Here is a 19,338-nt window from a genome sequence, read left to right as displayed (position 1 = left end):
CGTATTTCGACTATATCTGAAATAGAACACACAATACAAAAATTTTTAAGAGGTCTTATATACGGGTCAGTTAATTTTTATTAGAAAAACAACACAGTTAACTGTTAATTATATCGTACTTCGGGCCAGAGAACTTATACGTTGCGATTATCATAGCAATCTTACTTCTTAGCAACATTTTCGCGAACTCGGTTGTCTAGACAAAGATCTCTCCCCACAGCTTCCTTCTCAGGCTATCGTATGACACCAACGCCACCTAGGTGGCATTGATGACACTCACGCCAGATTGTATTTAAGATATTTGTCAGTGGCCTCTATGTTGCTTCTCTGTCGACTACACCCGTGTTGGGCGTTCTTGATCTTTCGAGAAAAGAAAATGCACAATTTTGTTTTGTCATATCTATCACCACTCTCGCTTTAGTTTAAAAATAGCTCATTCGGAAAACCATCGTCATCTCAGTAAATTGATTATCTCCGTCAACGAAACATCTTATACGAAATCGTTTGCGGGAATACGAAAAATTAACACAAATGCCACATATTTCCGTGCATTCAAGGGTCGCTGACAACATAATCCTAATCACACTACGCCGTGGCTGCGGTACATAAAATTTAATCGGGTAATAATATTATCTTTCGTACACTGCTCGTTATTTAAATGGTTTTACTATTGGTATTTTTTTCCGTTACTTTTTTTTTTTTTTTTTTTTTTTTTTAGTAAATGTTGATAGTTGTACCTTATTACGGAAACAGGTTGAACCATCGACAAAATACTTCACTATTATTCCGTTACCGCTGCGGATATTTGTGGGATTTATGTCTTTAAAGCAGAATTTCATGTTCTGTGGATTTCCTGTCATCCGTTATTTTTTGCTCTGTTGTCGAATTTGTTTATGATGCTCATTACCTACTGTTGGTGCAAAATAATCCAGCATGTAATCGATTATACCACAAAACATGGCGTAAGAAAGTCGTATGTGTTGGCATAGCTGAAGCAAAGATGATTCACTTTACCTCAGGCGAGTAAAGGAGCGCAGTTCTATTCTTGCTGTATCAGGTGTAGTTGGTGTTTGATAACGGAATAACGCATTCGTAATGGCTGATGGTAAGCGTTGCAAATAGTATTTTGTAAATAGTTTAGACGGCAGAGTCTGTTCAGTGATGCAGAACGCATTGCTAGTCGATTTGAGTAGTATGCATGTGGTATTTTCCCCCCCTGCGGGTTCGGGGGTTAGAATAGGCCCGCGGTATTCCTGCCTGTCGTAAGAGGCGACTAAAAGGAGCCTCAAACGTTTCGGCCTTATGTGATGGTCCCCTGTCGGGTTTGACCTCCACATCTCAAAATTTTTCCGAAGAGCGAGCCGATTGGGGAAGGGCGCCTTACTTGGTGCATTGTGTCCGTGTTGTGTTGAGAACTTTCGCCATCTTATTCGTCGTTGCATTGCAGTCTTGCCCGCTCTCCATCTCTTGGGCATCGATGCGCCCCTGCGTGCACTTTCTGCCAAGCACTGTGCAGGGCCATTTTCTGCACTGACGACGCCCATGGACCACATGTCACCTAACATCCAGCACGGTAGCCAGTCCGTTGTGGTGGGGCCGCCATGTACCCTCTTGGTTGTAGCCCCCTGACAACACAGGGATAGCTCTACTGATGCCTGCGCCGTTCACTCCCCACGTATGCCGAGGAGTAGATGCCCATCTCCCTGGGGCATCAGGACTCCCGGCAATGGCCATCCTGCCAGGTGGCTATTGCTGTGGCTGGGTGGCGCCCGTGGGGAGGGCCCTTGGTCGGAGTAGGTGGCATCAGGGCGGATGACCCGCAATGAAGCGTGGTACATCATCTCTCGCTGGCGGCCAGCCGCCAGCAGTCTCTAAGCGTTCTCGGGCTCAATTTAATGCTCAGAAGTACGATCCGAAAACGTTCCCTTCCCTGGCCACGCCGTGGGAAGAGCGTAAGTCTCAGGATGGAGTTAACAGTTATTCGCCCCGATTCTTAGTTTGCACGCGAGCTGATGGGGAGTCTTTTCTCTCCACAAAGCCTCAGTTCTTCGTCGAGCATTTAGAGGACAAGTTTGGGGAGGTGGAGGGCTTGTCTAAAATGCGCTCTGGGTCAGTACTGATACAAACGGCATCCTCCGCCCAGTCCCGCAGATTACTTGTTTGTGACAAGTTGGGGGATGTTAACGTTTCTATTACACCACATAAGAGTTTAAATATGGTCCAGGGTGTTATTTTCCATAGGGATCTCCTTTTGCAGTCTGATGACGAGCTGCGTGCCAACTTAGAACGTAGAGGTGTTCATTTCGTCCGGCGTGTTCATCGGGGTCCGAGGGACAATCAGGTTGCTACCGGTGCCTTCATCTTGGCCTTTGAGGGTGATACGTTACCGGAAAAGGTCAAGGTGATGGTCTACCGATGTGACGTCAAGCCCTATATCCCTCCCCCGATGCGGTGCTTCAAGTGCTGGAAGTTCGGCCATATGTCTTCCCGCTGCACTTCCAGCCTCACATGTCGAGATTGCGGACGCCCGTCTCATCCCGATACTGCATGTGCCCCGCCTCCCATCTGCGTCAACTGCGGGGAGCATCATTCACCTTGCTCGCCTGACTGCACAGTCTTTCAGAAAGAGCGCAAAATCATGGAATATAAGACCCTGGACCGGCTGACCTATACTGAGGCCAAACGGAAATATGACAGACTCCATCCTGTGAGAATGACATCTTCGTATGCAGCTGCTACAACAACTGTGCTAGCTCCATCAGTTTCGAGTCTTCCAGCCAGCTCGATAAGCAGTACGACTCCTTCTGCCCCCTTGCCCGTGGGGGGCTCTCCCCAACTGGTTGCTCCTGCACCACCTACCTCAGGAGCAACCTCCTCCCACCCATCGGGGACGTCCGTCCCCGCTTCTCAGCCGGAGAAGCGTCTAACTTCTTCGGCTACTCTCGCCCGTAAGAGTTCCCTTGGGACCCTCCCTTCCCAGGGTTCCACCAGCGGGAAGGATGACGGCCACCAGTGGCATAAGTCCTCACCAGCAGCCGGACGTAGGGCTTCACGATCCTCCTCTGTCCCGGAGACTGAATCGGTGAAGCCTTCCCAGCCGGTGAAACCCAAGGTTCAGCGAGAGAAGTCCAAGAGAAAGACCTCTAAGGCTAAAGAACTTGCGGTGGCACCAACCCCACCGCACCTTTCGCGCTCTGCGTCTGAGGATGAAGTCGAGATTCTAGCGTCCGCTGAGGACCTTGATCTCGCTGGCCCCTCAGACGCCATGGATGCCTCTCGTACGGGTACTGAATCGGTGGCAGTGAGTGAACAAGCGGCGTAAATTGCCTTCCCAGTCCTTTCACGCCTTTCTCAGCCATGGACAATACCATCCTCCAGTGGAACTGCGGCGGTTTTTTCCACCATTTAGCTGAGCTCCGCCAACTTCTCAGCCTTCGCCCTTTCTTCTGCATTGCTCTCCAGGAAACTTGGTTTCCAGCGATGCGAACCCCCGCCCTCCGTGGCTATCGGGGTTATTACAAGAACCGAGCCGCTTATGAAAGGGTGTCTGGTGGCGTCTGCATATATGTCCTTCACACTCTGCACAGCGAGTCTGTCCCTCTCCAGACGCCTTTAGAGGCTGTCGCTGTACGCATGTGGACGCCACAGTCTGTTACCGTCTGCAGTCTTTACATTCCACCGGATGGTGATGTCTCGCAGCATGTCCTGGCTGCACTGGTCGCCCAATTGCCGCCACCTTTCTTGCTATTGGGCGACTTCAACGCTCGTAACCCTCTGTGGGGTGGGTCAGTGGCAACAGGTCGAGGCGCCATCATTGAGCATTTATTGTCGCAGCTCGATCTCTCGCTGTTAAATGATGGTGCCTTCACACACTTCAGTGTGGCGCATGGCACCTACTCCGCCATTGACCTTTCAATCTGTAGCCATAGCCTCTTACCGTCTGTCCAATGGAGTGTGCATGACGACCTGTGTGGTAGTGACCATTTTCCGATCTTTTTGTCACTACCACAGCGCCACTCTTCTGGGCGCCCTAGCAGATGGGCTATGAATAAGGCTGACTGGGACTTGTTCTCCTCCACTGCCGCTTTTGAGCCTCTCTCTACCGATGACATTGATGCGGTGGTTCAATCGGTCACCACCGGCATCGTTACTGCCGCCGAATCTGCCATTCCCCATTCCTGTGGGTCCCCTCGGCGGAAGGCTGTGCCTTGGTGGTCGCCTGAGATCGCTGAAGCGATTAAAGATCGCCGGCGGGCGCTCCAGCGTCACAAGCGACATCCCTCCCTCGACCACCTTATCGCCTTCAAACGGCTGCGTGCGCGGGCCCGCCTCCTTATCCGCCAAGGCAAGAAGGAGTGCTGGAAGCGGTATGTGTCCACCATTGGCCTCCATGTCACTCCCTCGCAGGTCTGGGCCAAGATTCGCCGCGTCTACGGCTATCGGACCCCTGCCAGCGTCCCTGCGCTCTCACTGAATGGAGCCGTTTGTACCGACTCCGACGTCATTGCAAATCGCTTAGCAGAGCATTTTGCTATGAGTTCCGCTTCTGCGAATTACCCCCAGGCCTTCCGCTCCATTAAGAGCGGCTGGAACGTCGGAGCCTTTCGTTTCGCAGCAACCACCTGGAATCTTACAATGCTCCATTCAGTGAGTGGGAATTTCGCAGTGCCGTAGCTGCTTGCCCTGATACCGCTCCTGGGCCAGATGGCATCCACTGTCAGATGCTGAAACACCTTTCAGTGGACTGCCAGCGGCGCCTTCTCGATCTTTACAACCGTCTTTGGGTCGAGGGGGAGTTTCCGTCGCAATGGCGGGAAGGCATTGTCATCCCCGTTTTGAAACCTGGGAAGACCCCTCTGTAGGTGGACAGCTACCGTCCCATTAGCCTCACCAACGTTCTTTGTAAGTTGCTTGAACGGATGGTGAGCCGGCGCTTGCATTGGGTACTGGAGTCTCGGGGCCTTCTGGCTCCGTCTCAGGGTGGGTTCCGTAAAGGCCGCTCCGCCACCGACAATCTGGTGAGTCTGGAGTCGGCCATCCGTACTGCTTTTGCCCGCCGTCAGCACCTGGTCGCTGTCTTTTTCGACATGCGGAAGGCGTACGATACGACATGGCGTCATCACATTCTTTCTACGCTTCATGGATGGGGTCTTCGGGGTCCTCTGCCGATTTTTATCTGCAATTTTCTGTCGTGTCGTACCTTCCGCGTGCAAGTCGCGGCCTCGTATAGTTCCTCCCACGTCCAGGAGAACGGTGTGCCACAGGGCTCTGTTTTAAGTGTCTGTCTGTTTTTAATAGCCATTAACGGGCTTGCTGCGGCCGTGGGAAATTCTGTCTCCGCTTCCCTGTATGCTGACGACTTCTGCCTTTATTACAGCTCTACTGGCATTTCAGCTGTTGAACGTCAGCTACAGGGCGCTATTCGTAAGGCGCAGTCTTGGGCTGTAGCGCATGGTTTTCAGTTTTCGGCTGCCAAGACCTGCGTTATGCATTTCTGCCGGCGCCGAACAGTCCATCCTGAGCCGCGGCTTTATCTTGCCGACGAACTCCTTGCTGTGGTGGAGACCCACAGGTTTTTGGGGGTGGTTTTCGATGCCCGGTTGACTTGGCTGCCTCATATCCGGCAGCTGAAACAGACGTGTTGGCGGCATCTAAACGCTCTGAGATGCTTGAGCAACAGCCGCTGGGGCGCCGACCGCTCTACACTGTTGCGGCTCTACCAGGCGTTAATCCAGTCCCGTCTGGATTATGGAAGCCTGGCTTATGGCTCAGCATCCCCATCTGCGTTACGGGTGCTGGACCCGATTCTCCACAGCGGGATACGCCTTGCCACTGGTGCTTTCCGCACCAGCCCTGTGGACAGCGTACTAGTGGAGGCAGGTGTACCTCCACTGCGGTTCCGACGCCAACGTTTGCTGGCCGCTTATGCTGCCCATGTTCTAAGCTCGCCCGGGCATCCAAACTATCGCCTCCTGTTCCCGCGGTCGGTCGTCCGTATGCCAGAACGTCGGCCCCGGTCTGGTTGTACAATAGCGGTCCGCGTCAAAGAGCTTCTCTCTGGGCTCCAGGGTTTCACTGTTCCACCTCCTTTCCGGGCTACTTTGCATACACCCCCATGGTGTGTTCGTCGCCCTAGCCTTCGGCTCGACTTGGCACAGGGCCCTAAGGACTCGGTCCCTCCAGAGGCCTTCCGCCGCCGCTTTTATTCCATCCTGGCCACGTATCAGGGCTCTGGTGTTGTTTACACTGACGGTTCGATGGTTGCTGGTCGTGTCGGATATGCGCTCACTCTAGGGGACCTTTCTGAACAACGTTCCTTGCCGGATGGCTGCAGCGTTTACACTGCTGAACTGGTCGCCATCTTTCGTGCCCTAGAGTATATCCGCTCCTGCTCAGGTGAGTCCTTCGTTATCTGTAGCGATTCCCTGAGCGGTTTACGAGCTCTCGACCAGTGTTTCCCTCGTTCTCGTTTGGTGATGGCTATCCACGAGTCTCTGCATACTCTCGCCTGTTGCGGCCGCTCTGTGGTCTTTGTGTGGATCCCCGGTCATGTCGGTGTCCCGGGTAACGAACATGTTGACCGCCTGGCGAAAGAGGCCACCAGTAAGCCATCTCTGGACGTTGGCCTCCCAGAGGCTGATTTGCGGGCAGTCTTCCGCCGCAAAATCTTGGCGCTATGGGACGATGAATGGCGCGAACTGCCAATGCGCAATAAACTCCGTGCTGTCAAGGAGACGACGGCTGTGTGGCGTTCATCCCTGCGAGCCACTCGCAGGGACTCAGTAGTTCTTTGCCGGCTCCGCATTGGCCACTCCCGGCTGACACACAGTTATTTACTGCACCGCATTGGCGCTGTGGGGCAGCTTTGACAGTGGCCCACATTTTGCTGGCCTGCCCCCTTTTAGCTGTGGTCAGGCAGACATTTGCGCTGCCTGCTACGCTCCCTGCCCCTTTAACAGACGACTCCACTATGGCTGACTTAGTTTTACGTTTTATTCGGGCAGGGGGATTTTATCATTTACTCTGAGTGTTTCTGTTTTCTTTTATCGTTTTGTGTTGATTCTGGCCTTTGGCCTATGGTTTTACACTGATTTTTTAATGTGTTTCTAAGTGGTTGGCCTTTCCTTTTTTATGTCTATGGTCGGCCAACCACCGTCACACTCTGTGTGGTTTTAGTTTGTTTGGTCTTGTCTTTGTCTCAGTATCTCTTGTTCTGTATCGTCTGTGATCTCTTCTGTTCCTTGTTTTTATTCTCTGTGGGTGTTCTTTGTCTTTGGAAAAAGGGACCGATGACCATGGCAGTCTGGTCCCTTTAATCCCCCAAACCAACCAACCAACCAACCATGTGGTATTTTATGTAGCGTCAGTTGTAGTAGCGTGTTTCCCTAAACAGACGCCTGCATTTTGTGCACAGTACGTTAGCTGTAAAGCGGGATAGGTATACACGTGGTTTATTTCCGATTTAGGATAGTGGTAGAATCCTAGCACTACTACTTACATATGTTCTCGAGCGAAAGAGTTCAAGCACGATGCGGAATAGAAGTGTTAGCCAGTGAAATAAAGATCGAGAAAATGGTTTCCGTTTCGTATGCCGTTTAATATTGAACAGCGTGAGCCATGTTACGTATATTATCTTACCACATGTTGGCTATTTTGGATCTGTAACATGGTTTTCATCCTAAATCGAGTCACCGGAAACAGGTGTAAGCTCATGTTCTACTTAAATTTCATGCTTAAGTTTAGAACGTCTACTTCTGCTGTAGATATGCTACACATGTTACGTATTTACTTGGCTATGCCACTGTATCCTTTCTTCATACCAGATATAATTTCGTTACCAATTTATTCATACAGTATATCGTTAGATGATTTTCCAAAGTAGATGCATTTTCTTCCATGTACTATAGCTTGCTTCAGTTTTCTGCTGTAACCGTACTGACAACTTTCACGAATAGATATGATGCGGAGTAAAATGAACGCAACTATTCCTTTGAAAGCACTTTGGAACAAATAATGGCATCAGAAAAAACTGCTCTATGTACTGTTACTAAATTTAATGTAAAAATATATGGCTATAGCTGTAAATTAATTGTCATATACTTACAGACATGTCATAACTGATACAGTTTTAAATATCTTGGAATTTTGCAAAACGAAGTAAGAATTATTACTTAAAATATGTTGTTCAAAGTCTCGCCGAAAATTAATGTTCTTTCTTTCTCTGCAGGCAATTGACTGTCCCTGCTGTGAGTTACCAGAATGGCTGGAGATCTTTGTACGGTACAGTATGCTTAACCTATATATTCTATACAAGTTCTTAGTTAATGATTTTTTCGGTACTCATTTATTTTTACCATAGGTTTCGCTTTAAATGTGTTACCTGTTCTTGAGTCCAACCAGCAGTACTGGACCCCTGATTTGATGTGTGATATAATGTGGCATGTGACGTCTACATGCAGAACAGTCCACTTAACTGTCTTTGCTTATCTAGTAAATGACGTGGTTCAATGGTATAGTCTTCGAAGTTCCTTTTGTGGGCTCCTGCAAGTATCTGTAGTTTGTTATAGATGGCCAGATGTCTATTGTTTGTCTTTACAATATCATTTAAATCTTGTGAAAAAGGGTGGGGGGGGGGGGGGGGGGGAGGGGAGAGTGTCTGTTGTTCATGAAGTTTGATATAAGCACATACATTTATTTGACATGTTTGCTACATTTGTCATCATTATGCTGTTCTCCTACCATCAGTGAAAACATTCTTTACCTTTTTTGTTTTTGAGGATGTTGGTGTGACACAGTGTACTGAAACCAGAGTTCTGGATTAGGTTGGATGAATTATCAGTTGACCTATTTTGCTCTTTTCTTCTTTTAGTGGAGACAATGTCACCTAGTCTGAGGTCTTGACTATGTCGGGCGGTTGCTTGAGTTGATATTCCAGATCCAAACAATGGAATGAACAATATTATTACCTGTAATGTTATTTATTTGTAGTGTCATTTGTGTAAGCGATTGGCTTGTATGTGGAATGAGTCACAGCTTCCTGTAAGTACTGGTGCATGAATAACTGTAATATTAATGTGATAATGAGTATGATGAGTAATGTGTAGAAACAATGGGATAAAGCGGAATTGGGCAGTACTTCCTTAAATCAGCCTTTAGCAAGGATGTTTATTTCTTATGTCTTTCCTACGATCTGGCATGTGAGATGTTAGCATCTTGCACCAGAATATTGTGCTGTAACAAATTCGATGAAACAGGCTGACGTCAAAATGCTGCAGCTACTAAAATGGGGGGATCACTGTGTTAAAACAATTTGTGCCTGGAGAACATTAAGTTACTGGATGTTAATAGTGGAATATTATTTTAGTGTAAGGTACATAGGAACCATTACCTCTTAAGTTAGTTTAGGAGGTAATAGAATTTTTTCATTTCAGGTTTTTACACTCTGTGTCAAAATCTAAATTACTCTGCCACCAAGCCAACCCAAATCTATGTCTGTCAGCTCAAATGGAGCCACTTGTGGTATGTACGGAGAATGAAGGTACAGTGTCCTATTTTTGCTTTGGGAGTGTGTGTTGTGCTGTGAAATGATGAATTTATATTTGTCTGCTTCCATTCTCCATCTGTTAGTTACTGTTTTCCATGTTTTGTGTGTTGTCTTTCTGTAGTATATTAATGCAGTATTGGTTGTGCTGTTGAACCTCAGTGTAGTGAATCTGAGTGTGACTATTGTTAAAAGCAGAATATTAGTGTTTTTGATGATACTGAGCTTTGCTTATTGTCAGTGTTCCATATTTCATATAGAGATCAATGTACATTGTAGACCTGGTGCACTAATTCACAATCTGCATTGACTTTGTGGATAAAATGCAAAACCATAGCATTGATATTGTGGATAGTGCGTTCATAGATTCTGCCCAGGATGGAAAACTGCATCCCTGCTTCTCAGTTGATCCCAGTATTTTACCATGAGTTGCTTATGTTGTGTATGAAGTAGGAGCTTTGAAAGTTTTCTCCAATCCATGTGATGCACAAAAATAATTAATTTTCCTATATCCCAGAACTCAATTATGCTGAGCATGTCAGGTTTAAGCATTTACCTTAAGCTTGAAAATAAATTTTGGGGGAAGGATTGTTCCTTGAGAGAAGACAATATTTTTCTCTTTCATCCCAACATGGTCTAGTGAAATTTAACCTGTTCATCTATACGCCTGAACTGCAGTTGGTCTGTAGTTTTTTGCGTCCACATTTCCACGACTCCATTAAACTACTAACACACTTTCTGTATGTGAAGTGTTCAGATTGTCTGCTGTCTCATTTAATGTTCATGTATGAATAAAACATGGTGGAGCTGTTGAATATTTCATAAACAGTGACACTATGTATGTTCGGCTATAATTTTATATGCATGACAGGGTGGTATCGGCATAAATGGCAGTGATAAAATGGCATAAGCTGCACTTTCAACAAGGCAGTTAAATGGATGACAGTAATTGCAGTTGCAGGGACTAGATGCTGATTACGCCTGCAGTGCCATGCCTCGAATCTGCAGGGTCCACCCAAACTTTAGAAAATTTCCCTTGTATCTTCACACTTCATTAGAGCTACCTTCCCATAGCTAATGTAGTGCTGTAGAAAATTGAATAAAGCTTTAATATGTAATGAAGTATTTCTGACTTGCCAGCAGAACTTTCATGTATATTTGTGACACTTCATTTTAATGCATGTACAATTTTTTTAAATTGCTCACTCAATGTTAAAAACTGCAGGTTCATGGTACCACTTCTTAAACTGGGATATCCTCAAACTGAGTTGTTGGTTTTTACTACAAACTTTCTCTTACCATTGCTGCACTGAAAAAACCTGCTTTGACAGTTAACATTGTTTTTGCAGTGTGCAGACCAGACAATCTATTCTGCAGAGCAGGCTGGAAGTCGTACGTCCAGGATGTACTGCTGAGGGCTTGGTGGAAGTCAGGTATGGTTTGTGTAATAGAATGGTTTATTAAGCTTATTTCTGATGCTTTGTTTCATGTTTGCCTGATTGGCAGTGCTAATTATATTATGTGGCAATATCAATTTATTTTCGTTATGAGATAATTATTAATGAAACACTGAAATTCACAAATAAGAAAAGCTTTGTTATTATGGGTAAGTTTATTGCTATGGCTACAGTGAGTGCTATGTATACTTAGATACGAAAACCTGTTTCTACTAATGGAGGTAATTCTTTAGTGTTTGTGTATTGTTCAGTCACTCATAAAACTGAGCTCTTAGCTGTGGAGTATATAGTCAGAACTCTTCAGTTCCAAAACAAGTGCTTCATTGTCCCACTGTTAAATTGCCAGTTACGACCTCCTGGTATTCGGGTACTTCACAAAAGTGCTATACTGTGAGGAAGGCATTCTTCTCTGTATTCTACTTGCTCTGGATTCTGGGAAGTTTGCATCTTCTAGTGGTCTACTTTATCTATGTAACAACTGATGTGGACTGCTAAGGCAACCAGTCCACAGTGACGGGTAGCCGAAAGAAAGGCACGCGTACACACACGCCGACTGGCGTGAAGTCTGGAACAGGATAACTATTAAATGCTAATAAGAAAAGTATGCAGCTCCTCGAATACTTAACTTTATTCTTTGTTGGTTTACAACGTTCTTCTTGAGACATTTATACGATAACTCTCTAACTAGGTAAAGCTAATGGCGCCTTGCTAGGTCGTAGCCAAGGACTGAGCTGAAGGCTATTCTAACTGTCTCTCGGCAAATGAGAGGAAGGCTTCGTCAGTGTAGTCGCTAGCAAAGTTGACGTACAACTGGGGCGAGTGCTATTCCGTATCTCGAGACCTGCCTTGTGGTGGCGCTCGGTCTGCGATCACACAGTGGCGACACGCGGGCCCGACATGTACTAAATGGACCGCAGCCGATTTAAGCTACCACCTAGCAAGTGTGGTGTCTGGCAGTGACACCACAACAACAATATTACATTAGCAGAACTGTTATCAAATGCTGGTTAGGGTGTTTTGATAAAAAGGTAGTAAACATTCAACACTAGCTTCTCTTGTCAAAGACACAGATTTTAGCTCTAGCTCCTGATAATTTACTTTCGTCACTGATATGCAAAATTGAAGATTGGTACCACGAATGTAACAGAATTATCTTTGTGATTAGTCTGTTGGGTATATTGAGAAAATTGTAGCTTTGTGTAGTACCAGTGAGATGTGCATAAGGGTTTACATTTTTATAATCTTGTGGTAGGTTTGATGTTGCATATTCCAGTAGATGGGATTGTCTTCCAGAAGAGGATTTGTAATTGGTGCATTGGCCATGTGTGAAGGGCACTGAAAACTATAGAAGTTGGCTCTACAAAGCTAGTTACGTTAATTTTACATGCTCAGTTAATGTGGGTATACATTTGTTGTTTAGGTGTTATGATCCTTTCTGATGTTTCTCAATTTGTTAGTTTTCAAAACTGAGCATACAATTGAGCATCCAGATGACCTGATATTTATGATGTATGGTATACCCTTGTTTAAATGAATTTAAAATGGTTTTTATTCACTTTTCATTGGCATTTGTTGATGTACTAGGTATCAGCTAGGGTGGCCCCTGGGTGGTGTGGTCTAGGTCAGTTCTCTCACCCCCTCATCTTCCCTTAGGATCTAAAAAGCAGAGGGAAGACTTTGGGGTAGCCTGATCTGGCTGTGATTCTAAGCTCACACCGTTGGCATAGTATTATTTCTGCTAAAAGTGCTGTTTGGGGAACATTGGATGAAGTAATGACATTCCGACCCACACCTGTCCTTCAGAGTATTCATGTGGCAATACTGCACTTAATTTGTGCTGTTTCTGGCATGGTTGTGCAATTTTAGTGCTACACAGTAACCAGCATTTGCTTGTGTCATCATTGCGTGGAAGTGTCTGCAAAGAGAGCAGTGATGTGCATTGGTTAGTATTGCTATTTTGTTTGAGAGGTAGTCATATGAGGGATTTGAATTTTTTCACAAGCTTAAAGATAATGACAGAAGGGGTGAAATAGCATTGGAACAACAGACTGAGTCACCCAAAGCATGTGGTGTTCCACTACAAATTTTACTGAGAAGCTTAGCAGAAGTACATGCAATGGAATACTGTGGTCAATAAGTTGTTTCTGTCTTCGGAAAGATACTAATGAAGAACTGTCACTTATTTGGACGATTTCCAGCAATACATCGTTCATTGTGCTGGTTGGAATTTTATGACTACTGCTTGTTTTCTGAAGCAAAAGGTGGCACATGTTTCAGTACAGTAACACTGGTACAGAAAGTGCAAGGCTAGAAAGGCTGGTTTTGATTCGGAGTTTCTGACGTTATAGTAGCCAGGGCTAGTTTTCAGATAAGACAAAATGTCAAGGAAGATCTTCACTTTGGCTCAATCAAAAAGATGATGCCAGAAAACACATTCGACAGGATTCGGAAGGTAATGGCAGGATGAAAGCACTGTCGGGCAAAGAAAACTTCAGTGGGGTAATCTGAATATCACTGCAGGCTAATACTTGCATCCTGGAAATCCAGTTATCAAGAAGAGAATAGTGATGTATAGGAAATTCATGTGGTTCATAACAGAATAGTGTTGTTATGGATAAAACCAGTTATCATCCACAAAAACAGAAGAAACTTCCTAAAGGACAATTAAACAACAATTCTATCAACCCAATAGCATTCAGTTTCTTATTAATTTACATGTATTCTTAATTTCTGGAAAACAGTATTCTGGTGGCCCAATTTATGGAAATATGAGGAAATTTAATTTACTTAGGGCATAAAAGAAAAAAAAAAATTGGGTCATTCTCATTTTACGATGCTAAGTGCTTGGCAGTTTTCACCTTACACTGCTTTGTAGGAAAGCGGGTAGTATAAGGAAATTGATAATAAACTGATAACATTTCACTATTATTGTTTATTTTACAATAACTCGCATTTATAAAAGATTTAACCTATCATCTTTCCAAAACAAAAATTTAATTAAGGCCAAATGCTATGTTTGGAAAGCATTTGGTAGGGAGCGTAACATTCCACTCACCACAATATGTTCTAGCCTTTCCTTTACAATTCTCAGACTGGCATAATCTTCGCTTTTCTCATTTCTCTGACACACAGTTTGTGGTCGTATCGTGCTGGGGCATGACAAGGGATTCATAAGTGTTCCATTAGTTGACATTTGATATGTTCTGGCAATTTGTTTTCTGAACCCTTTCCCTGGGAGAAGTTCCTTCATTGCCCCTCTTGGAAGCCAGTTGTGCATTTGTAACCATCATATCTACAGTTGTTGTAAAAACAAAAAGGAACCGGTATCGCTGTTAACCATGTACTGCAATTGTGTATTTCTCTTTTTAGACATTCATGAAGATTGGCACCTCCATGATATTATTGTGTGTTCAGTGCATGTTGTTTTGGAATACTGAGCTTTTGTTTCTGGGATGAATTTCTACGTTAGACTTTGACCGTGGGGGGTACAGGGTCAAAATCAGTTCCTAGTACAACATACTTCTTACCATTCCATTTTGTGACAAAGATTTCCTTCTCTATCAAATCAAGCTGAGAACCTCCCCTCCCCACCTTTCTTTTTCATTACCTTATCTGGTGATAAGAATGACATCTTTGTTCTGCTTTCTCTTAGGGTGGCACATGTACAGAAGCCTAGTCCCTACTGGTGGATGTGGTCATGACTAATAATTAGTGACAAAGGACAACATATCCAAAAGTACTTTGGGACTCACTGTAGATCCTCATTGTCATCATTCTGGTCCTTCCCAGTATATAGAAGAAGATTTAAGGCCCATGGTTTACATCCAAAGTGTGTGTGGACTTGAGTCTGATAAATTGCTTTATAAGATGTATCCCATATTGAAATATAATTCAGGTTTCAGTTCAAGATACCTATTATGATTCAAAGAATCTTTCACCGTTTGAACACCAAGGTCATCATCCTCAGACCAATAATTTCTTTCACTGCATAATTTGATAGCCAGTAAAGATCGACAACACAACAAATACACGAATTTCATTACGTACAACCGAAGAATGTGTTTTATTTTTACATTTCCCAGCATATCTTGAGTTTCCTCTCCAGTGATGCTTACTGTTGTTCAGAAGTCTGGGAAGAACAAAATACAGAACATTTACCAAGGAAGTGTTGGCAAATGAGGACAGCAGGCTTTGATGCACTGGAACACAAAATACAATAAAGTATTGACCTACACATACTACTACAGTATTATTTATGCATCAACCAGAAAGTGACAGTGTCTTACCATAGGTGCTGCCACACTAATAAAAATAGAAATAAGCAGCAGGTTCTGAGAAGGTCTACTCTTTTTAACAGTCTTGAACTGTATAACTGTAAGAGAAATATAACATAAGCACTCATTGTCAAAGGAAACCTCACCTTACCACAATGACGGCATTCTTTGTTGGAAGCAGCGTGCATTGTAATTGAGGGCAATGGCCACAGAAGGGTTAAACATTGTTCATTCATCTCCAGAAAGCCTTTCCTCTCTTCCCAAAAAATACGTAAATATCTGGCAGACGGACCATTGTACATGCACAGCCTGTGTTGCTGTCACGTTTGTTGAAGACCCTGGTTTTGTACTAAGATTAATATCGATGTGAGAATCTAAAGAATGCTAAACATTCACATAATCAAAGCTAATTTACTTTATAATTTAACAGATTAGTAGCGATAGAATGAATTGTTTGTAGTGTGCCTCCCAAAACCATAAGGGAGAAAATCTAATGCTGCATGAAATACATCCTCTCATGATTTTTTCCACACTTCTTCTATTTTGCAGCCTACTTCCAAATTTTTTTTCAACCTTAGGTGCACCGTCTCAGAAGGTTGCAATAGTACAGTGTAGAGCAAATGTATGCAGTGTAAAGAAACATTGCTGTTGCCAAGTCGGCTTACTAAAATCCTGGTGTAGTGAGAAAACTGTTAAGAATGCATACAGTTCCTACTTTCATTCTCACCTTTAATATGGGGTCACTTTTGTGAAACTTCAAAGCAGCTATGAGCACATTGAAACTGCAAAACAAAGGCAGTTAGAATCATGTTTGGATGAAAGCCTACTCTTATGTAAAACTATGAAAAAGATTTCTGGTATTCCTCTTTTAACCATGTACCTACATTACAGAAAATAAAAGTAGAAGGGAAGCACAGTATATTTAAAAAAATGGATCACCACCACTTTACCAGGGAAAGAAGAAAATTATACATCACTCACATCAAATTTGCAGCATCGCTGCTTTCACACCATTCGAAAATATCTAATTTTATTAAATGTACAGTGGGCACACATCATGAATTAAGTGTTATTTGCAGTATTAATGTACGCATAAACTGCTTTCACTTCTGTAACCTACTTACCGGTAGACTTTTCCAATGTCATATGCATAAGCTGCTTTTGTAGAAAATGGGATAAAAATAGTAAAATAGTGGTTTTTATGAGTACTAAACAGCCCTCAACTGGTCTTCATTTGTTTTGAATTGCAGTATTAAGGTAAAGTGTTTTCCCTGAACAAATAGCCTGTTTTTGTGGCTGTTTGTTCTCTTAATCCTCGTGCTTATATCGGCAAACTTCATTTTATGGAGTCATTCAGTGTCTTTTATGTTTATTATGTAAATTCAAGGAGAGAGGGGTGAAAGGGAGGGAAAGGAATATTGACATGTGCTGCATCAGGACTCTGCGCGGCATCAGTGGCGATGAGTGAATATGAGTGCTGGCCTGGGATTCGAAGTTGGGAACCACAGCGCCACCCAGACACAATGTTTATCGCAGCTATCTTGGCACGCCTCTTCCTACCTTGTGCCACCTGTCTACAGTCCCCGTTCATTTCCTCCATGCTTACTACTTTCCGATTCCCAAAGGAGATCGGACACTGAATGTGGTAGATCTATTGCCCATTGAGGCAAATCAGTTTTGAGTGTGTGGTGTGTGTTCTTTTGAAGCTGTCTGAAAGAATGGTCATTGTGGATTTGTGTAATTTCATATTAGTCAATGTGCCACGTACTGAGGCTAGTGTGATGTTGTCTGCCCACTCTTGATTTAGTTTCATTCCTGTTCTGACATTTGCTGACATGATGATCGTTTCAGTTGGTATAAGACTCCATACACAAAGGCATACATTAATGGCATATGCTTCACCATAATCTAACTTTGCGGTTTGCACAATTGAGAGTGTTAACAAGGAATCATCCCACGTAGGTAATGGTTTGTTTGTGTCCAATTTTTTGTGGCCCTCAGCATAGATATTTTTCCAAATCGTGAAATTGTTGCATAGACAAAATATCAGCTGATTTTGGATAAAAGGAATTGTTAGATGCTGGTTAGCTTGAGTGAAGGATTTTACATGTTACGCATACCACAAAATATGTGTATGGCAAAAACGCATTCCATTGCAGCTGTTCCTCAAGGTCCCATATCAGAGGTGATAATTGAATTCATGCTTCTCCGTTCAGGTATTGCTTATTGAAGTCCAAGAACTAATGACACAGCTGCGTACTCAGAAATGATTACAGCTATCTTAGCAGCATAATGAATGGTGCAGGAAATGTCTGCATACAATCTGAAGTTGTATTTGTTTATATCCATGCATCGACCATGTATCTATTTTTATAACTACCTATATCTGTCCAACTGTTGAAATCCTATGGCATGTGAGACAATGGTGTGAATTGCTATTGTATTTATGTTGACTTAGCTATCTTTGGTTTCCCTATTACAGATGTAAGTAGTTGCTTGATTGTATGTTAAAATATGTTCATTTCACCATTTTGGCTGTAACGATATTTCCTAATGTAACACAAATATTTCAATTGCAGTGCGAGAGAGACACAAAAATACTTCCTGAATAGAGAGGCGCCAATTTTCGCGAGGTACGGTATACTCATGTTTGATATAATTAAATCTCTTCTTGTCCACCTAATACTCATACTTGATGCTGTGCTAGTTTTCAAATGTAATTGTAGTGTGTCAACTGCCAAATAGAATTTTCTGTTGATAAACTGTCTCAAATTAATATCAGCAACTTTTATGTCTTTACAGTGCACTCAGCGAGACAGGTCCACATCCTGTGGACCTTTATCCCACATCCACCTTGAATCCATGGGCACCAGTATTCCACGGGTAGAGTGTAATTGTGTTCAGTGCATCATTGACAGTTGCTCATCTAACAGTACCCCTATTATTTCAGTAAAGTAACTGAACTAGAAAGTGACATTTCAAGTTAGGCACTGATAATTCAGACATTGGGACTCGGGATGAGGTGTAAATGTGAAAGACCATTTTAACAAGCAACCCATATTTCAGAAGTGGGACATGAGATACAAAAGGAGACAGTTGTGACAGGCTAGTCAGTGACTGGCAGGTATGATTATACTGCTGATGTTGCAGCTTACTGGGCCCATTTGATACATGACCATTATTGTTGGTGTGTGTGCATGTACAACTGAGAGCTTGGAACCCGAGAAACAGAGGGGCAGTTTTATCATTCTGCCGCACTGTTGTAAACCTGTTCTGAAGGTGGAGGGACTGTCAAATTAACGCTGGTCACTGACAATACGTATATTAGCCTTATTTGATATATGGCTGTTTAACTGAACGAGTAGTTGCTGCTTCTTCTTTGTAGCTTCATACCTCCAATTCTGCTCCACCACAGTGAGACAGTGTTTGAGACTGATCTGTCTGAGATACCAGTGGGACTCATAAATTTAGTGCACGTTACCTCTTTGCACATCATTAATAATTTCTTACCGACACTGCATGGTGATGTTACATTAAATGTATCATGTACAATGTTTCTTGTGTCCTATGAAGAGCCTATAATCATCAGTAACATGAATGAGGCAATGGATGGGAGACATTAGAATTCAGTAAATTGCTCTGGCTTCAAAAAATAGTTTTTTATGACTAAAACGGATGAGCAGGTTATTTATTTAGTCCTTAAAATCCTACGTGAATAGAATATATAGAAGTATATTGGACATAGTTAGTTATTTAGAAGATAAAATACCGTTTGTATTGCAAACCTAAGGACTGGATATTGAAGTAATTTAGCAGAGATTCATACATACAACAAACATTACAGACAACATACAATGTAGAATATTCATAATTTATTTTTATTTTTGTTGTTTGGCGTTTATGTATTCTGTCAGACTGTAAAAGCAATGAGCAGTTAAACATGCCTTTACTTCAGCCTTAAAACTACAGAGTTTACTTGCTATTTAATATGGTTAGGTAGATTATTAAAAATGTTTCTGCCAGTATGCAGTGTGCCTTTTTGGCACAATGATGTTCTCGCCTGTTT

The 19,338-nt window shown here is 43.5% G+C and overlaps 1 long non-coding RNA gene across 2 annotated transcripts in view; it reads left to right on the top strand.

Moving 5' to 3' along the window:
* Positions 1 to 1,025: 1,025 nt before the first annotated feature.
* LOC124551284 overlaps positions 1,026 to 19,338 on the top strand; it is a 47,120-nt gene continuing 28,807 nt past the window's right edge. The window contains exons 1-6 of one of the 2 annotated variants that reach the window (XR_006967800.1): positions 1,026 to 1,105; positions 8,228 to 8,280; positions 9,432 to 9,519; positions 10,891 to 10,974; positions 17,852 to 17,905; positions 18,075 to 18,155. This is a non-coding gene — a long non-coding RNA (uncharacterized LOC124551284). Of the gene's footprint in view, positions 1,106 to 8,227; positions 8,281 to 9,431; positions 9,539 to 10,890; positions 10,975 to 17,851; positions 17,906 to 18,074; positions 18,156 to 19,338 lie in introns of both variants that reach the window. The other variant, XR_006967801.1, reaches the window with a different exon arrangement.

The sequence above is a fragment of the Schistocerca americana genome, chromosome 9, assembly GCF_021461395.2.
Source record: "Schistocerca americana isolate TAMUIC-IGC-003095 chromosome 9, iqSchAmer2.1, whole genome shotgun sequence".
NCBI classification, from domain to species: Eukaryota; Metazoa; Arthropoda; class Insecta; order Orthoptera; family Acrididae; genus Schistocerca; species Schistocerca americana.
This window is presented reverse-complemented; position numbering and strand designations above follow the sequence as displayed.